We start from the raw sequence: 7650 nt of genomic DNA, 5'->3' as shown, positions 1-7650 counted from the left end.
TGACGGGTAGGAAAGAATGACAGGTCAGGCTGTCAGATTTTCCTACCCCATCACTTTTTCCTACCCCTAGGTGGGTTTCTCAATGCCTGCTCTTGGTAGGATTTTCTGACGGGTAGGAAAGAATGACAGGTCAGGCTGTCAGATTTTCCTACCCCGTCACTTTTTCCTACCCCTGGGTGGCTTGCCCAATGCCTGCTCTCGCTAGGATTTTCTGACGGGTAGGAAAAAATGACAGGTCAGCCTGTCAGATTTTCCTACCCCGTCACATTTTCCTGCCCCTGGGTGGGTTGCCCAATGCCTGCTCTCGGTAGGATTTTCTGACGGGTGGGAAAAAAGGACAGGTTAGACTGTCAGATTTTCCTACCCCGTCACTTTTTCCTACCCCTGGGTGGCTTGCCCAATGCCTGCTGTCGGTAGGATTTTCTGACGGGTAGCACAAAATGACAGGTCAGGCTGTCAGATTTTCCTACCCGTCACTTTTTCCTACCCCGGGGTGGCTTGCCCAATGCCTGCTGTCGGTAGGATTTTCTGACGGTAGCAAAAAATTACATTACAATTCCTGTCAGATTTTCCTACTGATTGGATTTTCTGACAGCAAAAAGTGACGTTACACCGACAGCACACTAGTTTCGGTTTCCCATCTTTCTGTGCTGCCGCCGCCTCTGGAACAGGCGCGTGTCGAGATCGCCTGACGGCGTCATTCCCGGGAAAAGAAACCGAACTCTCAGATGGCAGCGTTTATAACACGCCTGCTGGGTTGCACATTCTGCACTAGGAGTCACCGCGGAGAAGCCGAGGATGGGGAAAGTTAGAAAAGGAGGTCCGGCTCGCGGCACAGTGGCAGCACCCACTGCCCTCCCTAAGCAGTCCTCTCCCAGGCTTTGGTTGTACTCGGCGGAGAGTTGCCAGCTGAGCCTGTGCCCCTTGGAACTGGGCGGCATCCGCCAGGTGAGCTGCAGCCGGGGCCACCTGGCCGTGGTGCTGAGCAATGGCAGCGTGGCCCTCTGTGGCACAGAGAACGCAGGGGCCTCAGAGACAACGTGCAGAAAACCCAAGTTGGTCACGCTCAGAAAAGCGAGGGTGGAGGCGTTGCACTGTGGCGAGTCCTTCATGCTTTTACTCGCTGCCGACGGAAGACTCCTTGAGTGTGATTACCCAGTCGTCAGCCTCCCGCCTCGTCCAGTCACCAGTTTACAGGACAAGCAGATCATTCAAGTTGCGTGCGGTGATCACCATTCCCTGGCACTTTCAAAAGGCGGAGAGCTTTTCACTTGGGGGCAGAATACACATGGCCAGCTGGGGCTCACATTTCAACCCCCCCGCCAGAGCACGCCGCTACTGGTGGAACACCTCAGAGGCAGCCCCTTGGCGCAGATAACGGCAGGAAGTGCGCACAACATCGCCCTTTCTCTATCAGGTACTGTCTATGCGTGGGGAAATAATGGCGCTGGCCAACTGGGACTTGGCGACATTGAAAACCGACACCTTCCGACTGCGGTGAAAGCTCTGCAGTGCAAAAGTGTTGAGTGTGTTGCCTGTGGCGCAGAGCACACAGCTGTTTTGTCAAAGGGCGGGCTGCTGTTCACCTTTGGTGCTGGAGGACACGGACAGCTTGGGCACAAAAGCACAATAATCCAGTCCCTACCTCGTTTGGTTGAAAGACTGTGTAAGGTGCGGGTATCACAGGTGGCATGTGGGAGGAACCACACCCTTGCCTGTGCTCCATCTCAGAGGATGGTATATTTATTTGGCGCGAGAGGAGAAGGGGCGCCAGAAAACGGAGAGATGTGTGAGCAGTTAATACCGCTACCCATGGACCTGCCAGAAATTGGTATTCACGAAGGAAACGTTATCCAACAAAGAAGCTATAAGATTGTCGCTGGAGGAAACCTAAGTGTTTTGCTCAGTTTGGACGAAAAGAATGACGACAGGGCTACGAACAGAACAATCGCCACTATTGAAGCTGAGATGCCAGAGAGGTGGCTCAAGTACGAGAGCTCTGATCACTGGCGCAGAGCAAAAAAGGAAATTAAACAGATTTTTTCATCCGTGGCTTGTGTCAATGGCAGTTTTTTGCAACACAGAGGTAAACGGCGGCGTAAAGCTCCTTCAGTGATACCAGAGGTTGACATTTCAACAGCTTCGCTCTTTTTTAAAGCAGTTGCAAATTGTGAACCAGTGTTAAATCAGATTGGTTCCTGGTTGAGGAAATCCCTTATTCCAGAGCTTTCACGGCTTCCTGATCACTGTGATGCCCTGGTTATATTCCTCCTGCTTCCAGAATGTTCCTTGATGCACGAAGGCCAGGACTCTTTCGCTCTTGTTGCTGAATTTGCAAATGGTGTGAACAAGCTCGGACTGCCTTCATTGAACATTTTGGAGAAATGGTGGTCTTCCTCATCCATCCTCTTGCATAAACATGTCCTGATGCTTAAAAGGGCGGTGGTGAACAAGCTTAGGAGTGGAATTGCTACCAAACAGGACAATCTCAACACGACATCTGTCTTAGAAATGCTGGAGAAGTTGTACAAGGTAAACATGAAGGCGAACTATCCATTGGCGATAGAAGAATTCTACATCAATGAAATCGGCAAAGATGTAAACTTATATAAAGATGTGGCCTTATGGCATCGTTTGCAACGACAACAGTTCTGTAATGAGTCTGATGGACCCATAATATTTTGCCGGTTTCCTTTTATCCTCAACTTACTTGCCAAGCGTCATGTGTTTCAAATTGATACGGCTTTCAAACAAAAGACTTTGATTCCTGAAGACTTTATCCAGATGTTTCCGAACAGGAAGCAAAGAAGCATTGCATTGCCCCCGCCCACTCTTCAGTGGTTGCATCTCGTTGTCAGCAATGATAATATGGTTGAAGGTACTCTGCAAGTACTAAGTACATTACCCGACTCTGATCTTAGGAACCCATTATTGGTTCAATTCTATGGTATGTTTCCCTTTAACCAAGAGAGTAATAAAAGGGTGCTTTTTTTACATATATTTGAGGAAATTCTCCAGCCAGAGTATGGAATGTTTGTCCAGTGTGAAAAGTTTTCCCCATTGTGGTTTCCAGCCAAACCTTCTGGTGAGCTGAAAAAGTACTTGGTCTTCGGAATACTGTGCGGGCTGACAATACTCAACTGCCCCAGCATGCATCTTCCATTTCCACTGGCCTTCTTCAAAAAACTTCTAGACCAGCAGCCCACTCTGGAAGACCTGGCAGAACTGGACCCTGTCATGGGAAGGAGTTTGCAGTCTGTTCTAGACTATGAGCACAATGATATTGTGGACAATTTGGACATTTGTTTTATCGCATCGTGGGACAACGAGAGGGTAGATTTAATTCCAAATGGAAGTACTTTATCAGTGGATAACTCAAACAAACATGACTATGTGAATAAATATGTCGACTATGTTTTCAACAAGTCGGTGGATGTCGCTTTTGAAGAATTCAAGAGGGGGTTTTACAAAGTCTGCGAGAAATCTATGCTCGAACATTTCCAGCCCCAGGAACTGATGGGTGTCATGGTTGGAAAAACAGAATATGACTGGAATAAATTTGAAAAGCTTGCAGTGTATGATGGTATTTTTAGGCAAACTCCAAGCCATCCAACTATTCGAATATTTTGGGAGGTTTTCCATGAGCTGCCATTGTCAGAAAAGAAAAAGTTTCTCTTGTTTGTCATTGGAAGTGACAGCATTCCTGTTTATGGAATGGACTGTATGAAGATTACCATTACCTCGAGTGCTGCTTTAACCGAAGATCATCTTCCACAGACACAAACCTGCTTTCAAATCCTTATCCTCCCACCTTACTCCACAAAACAAGTTCTCACTGAAAAGTTGCTGCTAGCTATTGGCTACAACAGAGGATTTGTTTAAATGTGGATCATAGTGAAGATCAACACATTTTTTTTCTTTTTTAAATGAATTGGTTAATTTTGTAAATTGTAAATATGTATTTTTTTTATAAAAGATGTCTAATACATTTTACTCAGAAGTTGATAGTAAAATACTGATACAATAAACTGCACTTCTTTGTTTATGGCTGCACCTATACATGGCAATATTCCCATATAAGAGCATACTCATGTTTGCTTTGTGCATAATGCCAGTAATTATACCATAAGAAAACATGCCCAAGCTGGCTCTGCCAATACAAAATGCTATGCCACAATAAGAAAACATGTTCGACATGTAGTAACACTTATCATGTTTGCTTTATCATAAATGGAAAGTACAAAATGTCATGTCACAGTACGATATGGCTAGAATGGCTGAAGCAATGCAGTTTAGTATAGCCATGTAACCACACTTATAATCCTTGATACGTGTTGTTTCGTGGCTAGACTAGGCTGCATCTGCAACCAGTCTGGTTACGTTTTCTGACTCCAGGATGCATGTTTTGACTGGCCATCAATGCTAAAGCAAACATAGTACCATGTTTGCTTTAACATGGAATGCTTAAACATTGATGGCCACTACAAATGTCATGCTACAGTAAGAAATGGCTAAACCGGCCACCCCAAACTGCCAGTCTAGCCACATAATAACATAATAACACTTATCATACATGATTAGTGTTGTTACATTGCTAGATACAACTGCATTGCTGCTGCCAGTCAAGTTAGGTTTTCTGACTCTGACATGGTATTTTTTTACTGTGCAACAATGGTAAAGCAAACATAATGTTTGCTTTAACATTGATGTCCAGTAAAAATGCAGCCCTACCTCTGCATCCCCAAATCAGATTCCCAATTTGGACAGACACAAGAGCTACATTTAAAGGGGAATCTGATGTATATTGGTGAAGAGGTGATGGGATGGGATTATAATAAAGAAGGTGTGAGGGCCAAGAAATTGGTGGGTAGGATAGGGGTACCTTGTTATGCGCTTATTTGAAGCAGGTCAAAGTTTGAACTTTTATACTCTACTGCATACTTTAAAAAGTTACAATCCACAATTCAATCAAATGACCCCTTTTAATATGATCTTGAAAATGGCTAGAGGTTGCAGTATTGGCGCAGCCACACTGCACTGATGTTCTGCATGCATGTGCAGTACATCGGATGAGTAAGCAGCATTGCAGCAGTGTACAGTGCCCACGTCTGGTGTGCCACCTGTCAGAATTTGGCAGCTGTATTTGAGCTGAGCGCACAAACTATCAGCAGAGTGCTGGGCCATGCAACGCTCGGGGATAGTGTACACCCTCTGTGTGCATTGCCTCTCTATGCTGAATGTGTAACTGGTCAGCAGTGTGCTGTGCATTAAAATGTCTTAGAAGCTTGTTGTACAATTGTTCCAGGCTGTTACTTCATGTCTATGCCTGGTGATTACCCATAGCAATTGTATTATCCCATTGTGTGACCATTGAGCAGTGTTCAGTGCTGAGCAGTGCTATAACTGGGTGTTTTCAACCTCTGTGCAGTGTGTAATTTGTAGGCTGGGTGTGCGACTTACCAGCAGTGTGCATTGACCTACACTGGTAAAGTCTGCTGTGTGCACATAAACGGTGTACAGTGTCAGGAAATGATAAGGCCTAGCGTACACTCGCTATGTGTGCAGTGATAAAACAGTTTCTGCCTAGTGTTAAATTCTGGTGGGCCACTGCAAGAAACGTGAGACACACATGAACAGTAGCTCATATAGCAGACTGCGTTAGATCTAGAGGATTCCAACAATGTACAGAAAATAATATCAGGAAGAGGCACAAAACAAATAAACTCTATACACTTCCAGAAGGCAGGTAATTCAGCAACAACGTAGCTCTATGTAGCAGCACCATTGCAATATGGAACCAGCCTGTGTATAAAGAAAAGACACTTCCATTGTAAATGCTACACTGTACAACAAACATAACTTTGTTCTACTTTCAGTAGTTGTCTAATGTTTATCCCAAACATTTTTAAATACCCTGGGTTTTGTTGCGATGCACGTTTAAATCCCAATGTAGTGAAGAGGTTTACGTTGCAGAAGTCATATCAGAACAATGGTGTGGCTAGGTTAGACGCATGTGGCAATTTAACATGTGTTCAGTGTAGATAAATGGATTGGGATAAATGTTACTTGGTGCTTAGTTTGGATACTGTGAGGGGTCAGAAATGCGAGGCGTACAACACGGTAAAGGTTTTTCACAAGAAGCCATTTAATTAAATAAATAAGGGTTTGATAAGCCCCTCACTATCCCAAACCTACAGAGGATTTTCCTTGCCTATCAAAATAAACTAAAAGAAAGCACTCTAACAAAAGGAATCTGTCCCTTACACTTGTACATACATAAAACTCATAAAGATAATAAATGGCAATTCAAATGTAACAGAAATAAGTTATATTCACCATATTTCTACATCTACTGTTGTGCCCCCATTTCAGGTGTTTCCCCCTCTATTCAGGTATCTCAATCAAGGTATTTCTACATTTACTGTTATGCCCCCATTTCGGGTGTTTCTCCCTATAACCAGGTATCCATAATCCAGGTATTTCTACATTTACTGTTGTGCCCCCATTTCAGGCGTTTCTCCCTCTATCCAGGTATCCCAAATCTGGATGTTATTACAATTATTTATTTATTTTATTTTATTGTTATTAGTCAATTGACTTTTAACAAGTTTATCGAATTAATAAAGTAGTCAAAGTAAATATGGGCCTAAAAATCATTTCAAATGAGCAGCAGCACTATAACGGGCTAACATTGTAAACATAAATATCATTGTTCTCGTATAAGACACTAGTTCCTATCATAAGGGACCTAAACTTTACAGTCATACGCAATTACATATTATGTAATACTGTATTTCGGTTACACATGTAAGCAGTTGTACAAGCTATTGTATGTTCCGAGCACTCACTTCGGCTTACCAACAGTTGCTTATAGAGGCAGGCATTCTATGATATTATCATTCCAGTGGGCAACATCTTAATTATGTTGCGCTAAACTTGAAGTAATGCAATATTTATCGCAACTGTAGGGCAGTTCACGCAATATGTCAAAAATTCGTTAGATTTGATACTGATATACGTGCGCATAAAGTTCCCATATGCACACATGTATACAGTACTCACATTTGGACACTCAGTGAACAAGTGCCTCACAGTTTCAAGGGTATTCTTACATTAACAAATTCAACAGGACCTGTTTTCGGCAGAAATTTTAAATTGAGGCCCAAAATAGTTAAAATCGGTAGTTGGTTAATTCGAAGTCGCAATAGAAGCCAGCATATTTCTAGGCTAGGACTTAGTACCAAATACTGTCGAGGGCACTTATATCTGTGGACCTCATTTGAGACACTCTTTAAGCTTTTTAAGGTAGCAAGGTGGTCATAGTTCTTATTCCAATCATACAAGTCGTGATTTGAAGGAACCTTTTAACTGCTGGTATCCGCCCTTAATGAGCCAGTTTGGATACCAGTGTATTGCCTGGAACGTGGTTGATGCTAGATTGGCAAATGAGGGTACCCTACACCGATCACATCTTCCCCAGTTTGACCTCAACATTTCTAGGATGCAACATTGGGGCGTAATTTTTGCCTTCAGGTATAGCTCCATCCTTTTTCTTTCAGCTTGCCTCTCCCCAATGAGGTTAAGCCTAACTCGAGGCGTAAAGTCTCCATTGGGACTGAGGGTCGCAGCCCTAGCAGTTTCCTCCAGAAT

The 7650-nt window shown here is 43.7% G+C and overlaps 1 pseudogene; it reads left to right on the top strand.

The window, feature by feature from the left end:
* Window positions 1-764: 764 nt before the first annotated feature.
* LOC138580111 (E3 ISG15--protein ligase HERC5 pseudogene) lies at window positions 765-4043 on the top strand (annotated as a pseudogene).
* Window positions 4044-7650: the final 3607 nt, after the last annotated feature.

This window comes from Ambystoma mexicanum, chromosome 1p (assembly GCF_040938575.1).
Source record: "Ambystoma mexicanum isolate Mex_15411 chromosome 1p, UKY_AmexF1_1, whole genome shotgun sequence".
Lineage (NCBI taxonomy): Eukaryota > Metazoa > Chordata > Amphibia > Caudata > Ambystomatidae > Ambystoma > Ambystoma mexicanum.
Note: the sequence above shows the minus strand (reverse complement) of the source record. Positions and strands in the feature narration are given on the sequence as shown.